Consider the following 12,555-nt stretch of genomic DNA (forward strand, 5'->3'; position numbering starts at 1 on the left):
CCCGTCCTGCTCCCTTCTCCCCCCATCGTCCTGCTCCCTTCTCCCCCCCCTCGTCCTGCTCCCTTCTCCCCCCCCTCGTCCTGCTCCCTTCTCCCCCCCCTCGTCCTGCTCCCTTCTCCCCCCCTCGTCCTGCTCCCTTCTCCCTGCCTCGTCCTGCTCCCTTCTCCCCCCCCGCGTCCTGCTCCCTTCTCCCCCCCATCATCCTGCTCCCTTCTCCCCCCCCTCGTCCTGCTCCCTTCTCCCCCACCTCGTCCTGCTCCCTTCTCCCCCACCTCGTCCTGCTCCCTTCTCCCCCCCTCGTCCTGCTCCCTTCTCCCCCCCTCGTCCTGCTCCCTTCTGCCCCCCTCGTCCTGCTCCCTTCTCCCCTCCTCGTCCTGCTCCCTTCTCCCCCCCTCGTCCTGCTCCCTTCTCCCCCCCTCGTCCTGCTCCCTGCTCCCCCCCTCGTCCTGCTCCCTTCTCCCCCCCTCGTCCTGCTCCCTTCTCCCCCCCTCGTCCTGCTCCCTTCTCCCCACCTCGTCCTGCTCCCTTTTCCCCCCCTCGTCCTGCTCCCTTCTCCCCCCCTCGTCCTGCTCCCTTCTCCCCCCCTGTATTGATCTCATCTTTGACTCAATACAAAAAACCAAAAAAATGAAACCCAATGAGATGAATTTTGGATCAGTAATTATACATGGCATAATTTGACAGAAAATGCACTGTTGTTAAAATAATTAGCAATTCAACCAGAAAGGCCACTAATGTGAATCCTGGATCTGTGTATCATTTGAAATTACTTAATTGTATAGTTTTAGTATTTGACCACAAGATGGAGAATTCTGTTCAGGTGATGTTGTAGCCAGAAGATAGAAAGATGATAGAAATGTTTGGAGAAATATGGGCCAAGCACAGGCAGGTGGAACTAGTTGAGTTTGGGATTGTGATCAGCATAGACTGGTTGGGCCAAAGGATCTTTTTTCATGCTGTATGACTCTCTGAAACTCAAGCTTAATTGTTCGAAACTCACATTCAGACATATCTAACCTTTATCATAATCTTACAGAAAGATAGCGACTTTATCCCTCAGAATTGCAGAGTCTTTAATTTTACATCCTCAAGACATTTAGCAGGGATAGCATGGATTATAGAGTGAGTTGAGTAGATTGGTTCATGATTAATTCTGAACTGAATTTGATTTATTTTACATTTTTAGACAACATCAGGTGAAGATGTGCGTGATTTCAGCAAGGTGCTGAAAAATAAGTAAGAAATATTTTGCCAAACATCCTCGCTTGGGTTATTTACCAGTACAAACAGCTCTAGAAGGCGAGAACCTTGAGACGTAAGTTTATTGATGTGAGATTTACTAATGTATCAATGCCCATTTGGGAGTTGACAAATATTGCAGCATTATTCATTCTGCAGCTTTGCAGGAGAGTGAGGTTGTCCATTTGCGCATATGTCAGAAGTAGACAATACAAAAACAAGGGGGGCTTAACTGATATCATTGGTCCTCTCGCCTTCAAAACAGTGTAGTTACTCAGAGAGTACATTTGCTGAGGACTTGTTGATACTGTCACTAACGTGCAACCTTCCTTGATATCTTTCTCTGTCCTCCAGTTCTGTCTTTAAAAACGACAATCAATTACTCTCTCCTGAAAAGAAAAGAACCTTTGGCTGAACATAGAACAAAGAACAGTACAGGCCCTTCGGCCCACGATGTTGTGCCGTCCTATTATCCCATTAAGATCAAACTACCCTGCATACCCTTCATTTTACTGTCCTTCATGTGCCTATCCAAGAGTCGCTTAAAAGTCTCTAAATGTATCTGACTCCATTACCACTGCCAGCAGCGCATTCCACACACCCGCCACTCTCTGTGTAAAGAACTTAGGTCTGACATCTCCCCTATTCCTTCCTCCAGTCACCTTAAAATTTCTCCCCCTCGTGCTAGTCATTTCTGCTCTGGGAAAAAATCTCTGACTATCCACTCCAGCTATGCCTCTCATCATCTTGTATACCTCTATCAAGTCACCTCTCATTCTTCTTTGCTCCAATGAGAAAAGTCCTCGCCCCCTCAACCCTTCCTCATAAGACCTGCCGTCCATTCCATGCAGCATCCTGCTAAATCTCCTCTGCACCCTCTCTAAAGCTTCCACATCCTCCCTGTAATGAAGCGACCAGAACTGAAGGCAATATTCCAAGCGCTGCTCCATCCCCATGAACGAATGCTGGATTCCAAATCTCTTTCCTCTTGATGCTTTAAATTCATTGCTGTCTTTCGTGTAATTTCATACTTGAATTCACCGGATCAACTCGCCCCTGCATTTCTGAGACGCTCACAGGGACCGGCCCCCGCAGCCCTCTCCCGCTCACGGCGATTTGCCTCCGCAGCCCTGTCCCCCTCACGGGGACGGGCCCCCACAGCCCTGTCCCCCTCACGGGGACGGGCCCCCGCAGCCCTGTCCCGCCCACGGGCCCCGGCCCCCCGCGGCCCTGTCCCGCCCACGGGCCCCGGCCCCCCGCGGCCCTGTCCCGCCCACGGGCCCCGGCCCCCCGCGGCCCTGTCCCGCCCACGGGCCCCGGCCCCCCGCGGCCCTGTCCCGCCCACGGGCCCCGGCCCCCCGCGGCCCTGTCCCGCCCACGGGCCCCGGCCCCCCGCGGCCCTGTCCCGCCCACGGGCCCCGGCCCCCCGCGGCCCTGTCCCGCCCACGGGCCCCGGCCCCCCAGTCGGCATGGAGGAGTTGGACTGAAGGGTCTGTTTCACTGCTGTACAACTCTACGACTCTGTCTCTTTCTCTCTCTCTCCCATTTTCTCCAAACCCACCCCCTGCCCCACACACACAATCTCTGTCTCTCCATCTCTCTGTGTGTGCCTCACTCTCTGTCTCTGTATCTCTCTCTCTGTCGTCTTGTCTCTGCCACTTCGCTGTGCACTTCTCTGTCTCTCTCTTTCTCTGTCTCTTTGGTCTGTGTGTGTGTGCGCCCCTCTCTGTCTCTCCTCTTGTCTCTGCCTCCCTCTGTGTGTGCTTCTGCCGTTCTCTCTCCCCTGTCTCTCCGTCTCTCCCTGTGACCTCTCTCTGTCCCCTCTCCCCCGCCCCCCTGTCTTTCCCTGTGTCTCTCTTCCTCTCTGTCCGAGCCTCTCCACTCGCTCAGCAGGCAGCATTCTGGGTTTCGTTCGAACAAAGTTTAAAAATCTCTGTTTAAACCCAGCCCATCCGCAATCAGACTGCATTTCTAATCCCCTCTCTCTCTCACACACACTCTGTCTCTTTCTCCCTCGCAGTCAATCCCCTTCCTCTCCTGTTCCTACTCACGCCTTTTTCCCCCTCTCCCTCGGCGACGAGTCCGCTGTCTGGATCCCTTTTCCCGGGAGGGGCTGAGGACCCAGGGTTTCGGCAGCGGGGATCATCGCACCACGCTCCCGGACCCCTACAACCCCCTGTTCTCCAGCGGCCTCCAGCATGACCACCGGGCTGGGAGCAGGCATCCGGGCTGCTGGAGCGCTCGCTGCTCAGTGGCTCGGCCCTGCGCCGCCTTTGCCAGGACCAGGGATCCGAGGTGGGAGAAGGCCTCTTTGCCCGGCTCCTGGGCACAGCTACCTACCTGAACAGCTGCCTGGCACCGAGCCTGCGCTCCCCGAGTACCTGGCCGCGGTACGCGACGCCTTCCGTGGCTGAGCAGCCGACAACGATCTCCGACTGCAAGGTCACAGTGGGGTTTGGGGTGAAGGGAGGACTGGGGACATGAGCACGGTCCCTGTTTCACATCCTGCGCCGCTCCTATCACAAAGCGAGGGGTTGGGAATGTATGTTTTGGGGGTGAGAATACCCCTCCCCGGGTGAGGGGAAGGCTGGGGACATTGGGAGGGTGTCTATTATACAGCCCTGCGCGGGTTTCCGTAGCAGAACTGCCTACAGCTCTCCGACTACAAGGTAAAGGGAAGGAGCGGGATGGGATGGGGTAGGCGTTGGAGGATAGCCGTCCTGGAAGCGAGGGGACATGGGGAGAGTCACTATCATACAGCCCTGTGACTGAGTGGCCTACAGCTACTGCAAAAGGGGCGTGGTGGGGGTTGGGTTCGGAGAGGGGTGTTGTCGGGAGGTTTGGGGTCACGGGCAGCGCTGCTTTCTGCAGCCGAACAGCCACTGCCACAAGATGAGATGGGAGGAGGTTTAGGAGTGAAGGGATGCCCCCTTCCCCCGCGGCTGTGGGAAGTGGGATCTTTATCGCACCGCCCTCCGTAGCCGAATAGCACTCCAACGACCAGGTGAGAAGGCAAGAGGGGCTCCCGGGGATGAGGGAAGAACACAACCACTGTCAGTATAAGGTTAGGGGGTGAACATACCCCTTCCTGGGGCTGAGGGGAGCTCTTGATGCCCTGCGCCAAGCGAACAGCCGAGATCGACCCGCAGCTCTCCGACTATAAGGGGACCCTGTCCCAGAGGCTGGAGCATTTCTAGCCGGAGCTCGGAGGGAAAGGGTCATCGCACCCAAAATGCTACCTCGGGACTTTTTCTTCACAGATGCTGAGCATTTCCAGCAACTTGTGTTTGCATTTCCACCCGGAGGTGGGTTTGTGGAGAGTCACCATGGGACACGAATGGGTGTGGGGTTGGGTGAGGCAGTGACAGAGACTGTCGAGAGAGACAGAGAGAGGCAACTCCTGTGTCACGGTTTGGAAAATCTCCGGCAGTTCTTAATTTCTCTCTCAGCCGAAGGCGCTGTGTGCTTTGGTTTCCTTTCCTCTTGTACTCTCTCCCCCTGTGAATAAAGCCAGAGTGAGAGAGAGTGAATTTGTGGTGGGAGAGAGAAAAGGGACAGAAAGATGGAAATAAAGGAGCATGACAAGGGAGTGAAATTCGGGCCAGCAGTGGTGAGAGAGGGGGAGAGAATCAGAGTGAGGGAGGAACAGCAAGAAAACACAAACAAAAGAGAATGGGAGGTAACGAGGTGTTCATGAGCATGAACACAGCAGGACATGCAGCATCAGAGGCCAGGGAAGCTGATGTCAGGATGTCAGGATGTCTGCTGCGTTCAACTCCCTCCCCCCACCGGCTCCTCCTCCTCCCCCCCCACTCCCCGCTCCTCCTCCTCCTTCCCCACCCCCGTCCTCCTCCTCCTTCCCCACCGTCCTCCTTCTCCTTCCCCTTCCCCCCCCGTCCTCCTTCCCCCCCCCGTCCTCCTTCTCCTTCTCCTTCCCCCGCCGTCCTCCTTCTCCTTCCCCTTCCCCACCGTCCTCCTTCTCCTTCCCCTTCCCCACCGTCGTCCTTCTCCTTACCCCCCCCCCCGTACTCCTTCTCCTTCCCCTTCCCCACCGTCCTCCTTCTCCTTACCCCCCCCGTCCTCCTTCTCCTTCCCCCCCCCACCGTCCTCCTTCTCCTTCCCCCCCCACCGTCCTCCTTCTCCTTCCCCCCCCACCGTCCTCCTCCTCCTTCCCCCCCCACCATCGTCCTCCTCCTTCCCCCACCCCCGTCCTCCTTCTCCTCCCCCCCCCGCCCCCCACCCCGTCCTCCTGCTCCTTGCCCCGTCCATTCATCCATTCCTTCCTCCCGTCAGGCCTCACTCCCCCCCTCCAGCCATCCATTCCTCCCTCCCTCCCTCCCTCCAGCCATCCATTCCTCCCTCCCTCCCTCCCTCCAGCCATCCTTTCCTCCTTCCCTCCAGTCAGTCAAAACAACAAAGCAAATTACACCACACGAACAGGCCCTTTTGCCCTCCAAGCCTGCGCCGATCAAGATCCTCTGTCTAACTTCTCACCTGTTTGCTCACGGTCTGTGTCCATTTGCTCCCTGCCTGTCCGTGTACCTGTCCAAATATATCTTAAAAGATGCTAATGTGTCTGCGTCGCCCACCTCCACTGGCAATGCGTTCCAGGTGCCCACCAACCTCTCTGTAAAGAACTTTCCATGCATATCTCCCCTAAATTTTCCTCCTCTCACTTGGAACTCATGACCCCTAGTAATTGAGTCCTCCGCTCTGGGTGGCAAAAGCTATTTGCTGTTCACCCTGTCTATACCCTCATGATTTTGTCGACCTCAATCAGGTCCCCCCCAATCTCCATCTTTCTCATGAAAATAATCCTAATCTACTCAACCTCTCTTTGTAGCTAGCACCCTCCATACCAGGCAACATCCTGGTGAACCTCCTCTGTACCCTGTCCAAAGCGTTCACGTCCTTTTGGTAATGGACACAGTACTGTAAATGTGGCCGAACCAAAGTCCGATACAACTGCAACATGACCTGCCAACTCTTGTACTCAATACCCCGTCCAATGAAGGAAAGCATGCCATATGCCGCCTTGATCACCCTATTGACCTGTATTGTCACCTTCAGGGAACAATGGACCTGAACGCCCAGATCTCTCTGTTCATCAATTTTCCCCAAGACTTTTCCATTTACTGTATAGTTTGTCCTTGAATGTGATCTTCCAAAATGCATCACCTCGCATTTGCCTGGATTGAACTCCATCTGCCATTTATCTGCCCAACTCTCCAGTCTATCTATGTTCTGCTGTAACCTCTGATCGTCCTCTTCACTATCGGCTTCTCCATTCCTCCCTTATAAGGTGATTAGTCAAGACTTAGGAGGCATAGAATGGGTTAGCAAAATGCAGGGGATGGGGACAATTGAATTGTGGAGCTGGTTTAAGGAACAGATATTGCGTGTCCTTGATAGGCACGTCCCTTCAGGCAGGGAGGAAGCGATAAGCTAAGGGAACTGTGGTTAACTAAAAAAAACTTGTATCTCTTGTTAAGCAGAAGAGGGAGGCTGATGTGATGATGAGACCAGATGGTTCAGATGAGGTGATGGAGAGCTACAGATTAGCTGGGAAGGATTTAAAGAGAGAGTTAAGAAGAGCAAGGAGGGTACATGAGCAGACATTGGCAGGTAAATAAAGGAGAACCCGAAAGCTTTCGATAGGTATGTGAGGAATAAGAGGATGTCTGGGGTAGGCATAGGGCCAGTCCAAGACAGAAGTGGGAAGTTGTGTGTGGACGCTGTGGAGATTGGAGAGGTGCTAAATGAATATTTCTCATCTGTTTTCACTGAGGGACAGGAGAATATTGTAGAGGAGGTGACTGAGTTAGAGGCTACTAGAATTGAAAGGGTTAAGGTTAGGAAGGAGGAAGTGTTATCAATTCGACAACGTGTGAAGGTAGATAAAACCCCTGGGCCTGATGGGATTTTTCCGAGGATTGCCTGGGAAGCTAGGGAGGAGGTGGTGGAGCCTTTGGCCTTGATCTTGGAGTCCTCATTGTCTACAGGTTTCGTACCAGAGGAGTGGAGGATTGCAAATGTTGTGCCCTTGTTCAAGAGGGGTAGTAGGAATGACCCAGGCAATTATAGACCTGTGAGCCTTGGGTGTGTTGTAGGAAAAATTTTGGAAAGGATTATAAGAGATAGGATTTATAATCATCTAGAAAGCAACAATGTGATTGGAGATAGTCAACATGGATACGTCAAGGGCAGGTCATGTCTCAGAAACTTCATTGAATTTTTTGAGAAGGTGACCAAACATGTGGATGAGGGTCGGGCAGTTGGCGTGGTGTACATGGACTTGAGTAAAGCCTTTGATAAGTTTGCCCGTGGTAGGCTATTGGAGAAAATACAGAGGCACGGGATTGAGGGAGCTTTAGCCATTTGGATGAGAAACTGGCTTTCGGTAAGAAGGCAACGAGTGCTGGTTGATGGAGAATATTCAGCCTGGAGTCTGATTACTGGTGGTGTGTCTCAAGGATTTGTTGTGAGACCACTGCTGTTTGTCATTTGTGTAAATGACTTGGACGCAGGCAGTGGTGGATGGTTTAGTAAGTTTGCAGATGACACTAAAGTCGGTGGAGTGGTGGACATTGTGGAAGAATGTTGCATGTTGTAGGGAGACTTGGATAAACTGCAGAATTGTCCCTAAAGTTGGCAAATGGAGATTAATACGGATAAATGTGAGGTGATTCACTTTGGGAGGACTAATAGGAAGGCAGAACACCGGGTCAACGGAAAGATTCTTGACAGTGTAGGTGAGCAGAGGGATCTTGGTGTCCATGTGCATAGATTCCTGAAAATTGCTACCCAGGTAGATGGTGCTGTTCAGGAGTCTGATGGTGTGGTAGGTTGCAATGGTAGAAGGATTGAGTTCCGGAGACGTGATGTCATGCTGCAACTCTACAAACACTAGTGCGGCCTCGGAATCGTTGGAACAAGTGCAGAGGAGGTTTACCAGGATGTTGCCTGGTCTGGAGCGAAGGTCTTGTGAAGAAAGGCTGAGGATCTTGGGCCTGTTCTCATTGGGGAGAAGGATGCTAAGAGGGAATTTAATAGAGATAATACAAGATGATCAGTGGTTTAGATAGGGTGGACAGTGAGAGTCTTCTTCCGAGGACGATGACTTCAGCTTGTACAAGGGGGTGCAGCTACACATTGAGGGGTGATGGTTTTAAGACAGATGTCAGAGGTAGGTTCTTTACTAAGAGAGTGTTAAGGGCGTGGAATGCTCTGCCTGCCAATGTTGTTACCTCAGCCACATGTGGGGCCTTTAAACAGCCCTTGGATAAGCATATGGTTGACGATGGGGTAGTGTCGGGGAATAGGCTTAGATTAGTTCACAGCTCGGCGCAACATGGAGGGCCGAAGGGCCTGTTCTGCGCTGTGTTGTTATATGTTCTATTACAGTTCACAGATTACTCTCCCACACATTTTAGTGTTAAGTGTGAAGAGGATAATGAACGTCTGCAGAAGGACACAGAAAGTGTAAGTGAATGGACAAGGGTCTAGCAGATGGAGTGCAATGATGGAAAATGTGAGGCTATCCATTTTGGTGGCAATTCGGGCAAAATGGAGTATTACATAAATGGTGAAAAATTGTAGCATGCTGCTATGCAGAGGGAGCTGGGCAGCCTTGTGTATGAAGCACAAAACGTTTGCAGACGCAGCTGGTAATTGAGGCAACAAATGGAATAGTGTCCTTTATTGCTCGAGTGATGCAGTTTAAAAATCGGGAGGGGATGCTCCAGTTGTATAGGGTGCTGGTGAGGCTTGATGTAGAGTAGTTTGTACAGTTTTAGTCTCCTCACTGGAGAAAGGATGTACTGGCACTGGAGGGGGTGCAAAGGAGCTTCACAAGATTGATTCCAGAATTGAAAATGTTGCTGTATGGGGAGAGTTTGAGGAGACTAGGATTGCACTCACTGAAACTTCGAAGAATGAGGGATGTTCTAATAGCAACTTTTAAAATTACGAAAGAAATACACAGGAAAGGAGCACTGAAGTTGGTTCCACTGATGGGTGAAAGTACATCTCCGGGGCACAGCCTCAAAATAAGGGTGAACAGATTTAAGACTGAGTTGAGGATGAGCTTCTTCATCCAAAGGGTTGTGAATCTGTGGAATTCTCTGCCCACTGAAACAGTTGAGGTTCCCTGGTTGAATGTTTTAAAGGCCAAGACAGATAGATCTTTGAACAGGAAAGGAATTGAGGATTATGGTGAATGGGAGGGTAAGTGGAGCTGAGTCCGCAAAAAGATCAGTGATGACCTTATTGAATGGCGGAGCGAGCTGGAAGAGACAGATGACCTACTCCTGCTTTATTTCTTATGTCCATATGTCCTTAGATTGCCATCCTTGTCATTCCTCCTTTCCTGGAATAGGCCAGATCTGAACGCTGATCAGTAGGTCTTTAAATAACTTCCACGTATCAAATGTCGACATGTACAATAAAAGCTCCTCCCAATTAATACTGCTCTGCTCCTACCTGATACTCCTTCCCCCAATTTAGTAGCTTCCCACAAAGTCCTGATAATTCATAGCTATCTTAAAATGTAAGAAGAGGCGATCACCTCGTTTGAAGAAGCTCCTGGTTCAGTGTTTTTCCCCATGTGGGAGTCAGCTACAGGTTTTCTTGTTCCAAGATTGGGGAGGAAATGGCCGAGTGGTAGTATTACTGGACTGTTAATTCAGAGAGTTAGATAACATTCTGGGGACCTGTGTTCAAATCCCAGCACAGCAGATGGTGGAATTTGAATTGAATATAAAAGAAAATCATGAATGAAGAATCTAATGATGACCATGAATCCATTGCCAAATGTCAGAAAAACCCACCTGGTTCACTGATGTCCTTTAGAAAAGCAAACTGCCATCCTTACGAGGTCTGGCCTACTTGTGACTACAGACCCACAGCCATATGATTGACTCTGAACTGTCCCCTGGGCAACGAGGGATGGACAACAAACACTGCCGAGCTAGTGATGTCCTCCTCCCGTCAGCAAATAAATACAATTGGATTCTACGTCTTCCGATTGAAGATTGTTTCTTGTTCTCACAGTAATTTCATCGCTTAGTCAGTTTCCCTCCTGCCTGTCTTTTTGGAATGTCACGTAGCCCTGCACATTTACCTCCAGTGTTGATCTCTTTATAACCATGTCTTTGTAATAGCTCTCAAATCATGCCCGCCAACCTGTATGTGTGCTATTAATTTGTTGATTTTGTTCTGAATACAATGAGCACGTAAGCAAAGAGCCATTAATTTAGCTCTATAACTTTATTTCACCTCTTGACAGTATTTACAGCTGTTTTCTGTTTCTACATGCTGTCTTTTGCAATCCCACACTGAGTATTGTTATCTCAATAGTTCTTGAATGTCAGATCGTGTGTATTCCTGGGCGACTCTGCTCGTGTGGTCTGTGGAGTTGTGGAGGTCGCAGTTCTAGGACAGCCATTTCATAGGCCTCTGCTGCAGGTTAGAAGAAAAGACAATCTCTTGCTCTGAGCTCTGCAAACCAGGGCAATGTCAAAAAGGAAACAAGGTCAAAAGAATTTCAATAAGAATCTCAAAATTAACTGCTGAATTCACATAAGCATTCCGGGGATCGCCCAACTTAGTGGCCACAACATCCCACTTTCTATTCTTCACAAACAATCCAAAGGCTGAACTATCCGTATCCCTCTTAACGGTTATGTTTTTTGAGCTAATTTCTTGTTTCTAACTTGTGTGTATTTGTGGTGCCTTCTGACTTCTTGCATTTAGCAATTGATAAACTCACTCTCTCACTAATTTAGTAAAACCTGGTTTTATAGAATCCCCGGTGTGGAAACAGGCCATTCAGTTCAACAAGTCCGCAGCAACCTTGCAAAGAGCATCCCACCCAGACCCATCCCCATTCCCAACTCTATCCCTGTCAGCCTGCATTTCCCACGGCTAATATACCTAAACTACACGTATGTGGGCACTGTGGGTAATTCAGCATTCCCAATCCACCTAACCTGCACATCTCTGGACTGGTCAAAACAATGATTCAATATGAATTAGTTAGAATGCAGCTGTTAACAGCAATCCTCCGTCCCTGTGTTGGAGCGAGATTTAACATTCAAGATCCAAAATGATACACTTGAACAAGGTAGTTCAAAACAGCCAGCTCTCTGATTGAGGTTGTTGACTTGCTCGCCGAGCTGGCTTGTTTTCATTGAGACGTTTCGTCACCATGATGTGTGACATCATCAGTAGAGCCTCCAGCGAAACAATGTTACTCTACTCTGTCTGGAATTTATACTGTCCGGTCAGTTACCATGAGTACTGTCATTTCGGGTTTTGATCTGTATGGTTTTGTATGTGGGGGTCCAATTGTATCTGTTTGTTGGCTGCATTATGGGTGGAGGATCACGCCTCTCATACGAAACTGGGACAAGGTAACCATAGTAGCCCAAGCCAAGCATAGACCCGCAGAGGGATTCTCGAGGCATGGTTCTCCACCCATTCTCCAATCTCACATTGTTGGTCTCTTCAGTTTGAATATGATCACTCAACCATAGCCTTTATGACAAACAACGTAGTCTTAGTTCCCATAATCTTCAAACAGGACTGTCCAGACAGATCCACTTGTTCTCATGATTTCGTCTTCTGTTGGAGGGATTCTGAAATGTCTGCATTCTTCCTCAACTGAGCATTCCTTGCGTTCGTGGTTGACAGAGCTCTCAGCTGTGTCCAACCCATCTCCTACACTTTGGCCTCCCCCCTGATGATGTGCACTGGTCCTCAAAGCCCAACCCATCAATATCCACATCTAGAAGAACATCAGCCACGATTTCCAACAAGATTCCACCACCAGGCAAATATTCCCCTCCCCTCTCTTGTCAGCCTTCCGCAGAGACCATTCCGTCAGGACACCTCAGTCCACTCTTTATCCATTCGCAACACCTCCCCATTACCCGACAGCACTTTCCATGCCACCACAGAAGGCATAATATCTGTCCATTTACTTCCTCCCGCTTCATTATCCAAGGCTTCCAGGAGAAGCAGCGATTTACCCACACTTCACTCAATCTAGTCTACTGTATTCACTGCTCACAATATGGTCTCCCTCTGCATCGGGGAGACGAAACACAGACTGACCAACCGCTTGGCAGAACACCTATATTCTGTCCGTAAAAATGGCCCCAGGTTTCCAATTGCCTGTCACTTGAGCACTCCATCATGATCCCTGGGCAAAATCTCTGTCTCAGGCTTGCTGCAGTGCTCCAGTGAGTGCAAGCTAGAAGAAAAAAATCTCATGTTTGCGTTGCAGAACACCTCCGCTCGGTTTGCAATAAACAA

At 50.4% G+C, this 12,555-nt stretch overlaps 1 long non-coding RNA gene and 1 pseudogene across 1 annotated transcript in view; both read left to right on the forward strand.

The window, feature by feature from the left end:
• The window catches only part of LOC132209306 (utrophin-like), a 91,824-nt pseudogene extending 88,171 nt beyond the window's left edge, over nt 1–3,653 (forward strand).
• A 6,964-nt stretch (nt 3,654–10,617) lies between these two features.
• LOC132209304 (uncharacterized) overlaps nt 10,618–12,555 on the forward strand; it is a 102,181-nt gene continuing 100,243 nt past the window's right edge. Inside the window, exon 1 of the long non-coding RNA XR_009445408.1 lies at nt 10,618–10,704. This is a non-coding gene — a long non-coding RNA (uncharacterized LOC132209304). The remainder of the gene's footprint in view (nt 10,705–12,555) is intronic.

This window comes from Stegostoma tigrinum, unplaced genomic scaffold (genome assembly GCF_030684315.1).
Source record: "Stegostoma tigrinum isolate sSteTig4 unplaced genomic scaffold, sSteTig4.hap1 scaffold_83, whole genome shotgun sequence".
Classification (NCBI taxonomy): Eukaryota; Metazoa; Chordata; class Chondrichthyes; order Orectolobiformes; family Stegostomatidae; genus Stegostoma; species Stegostoma tigrinum.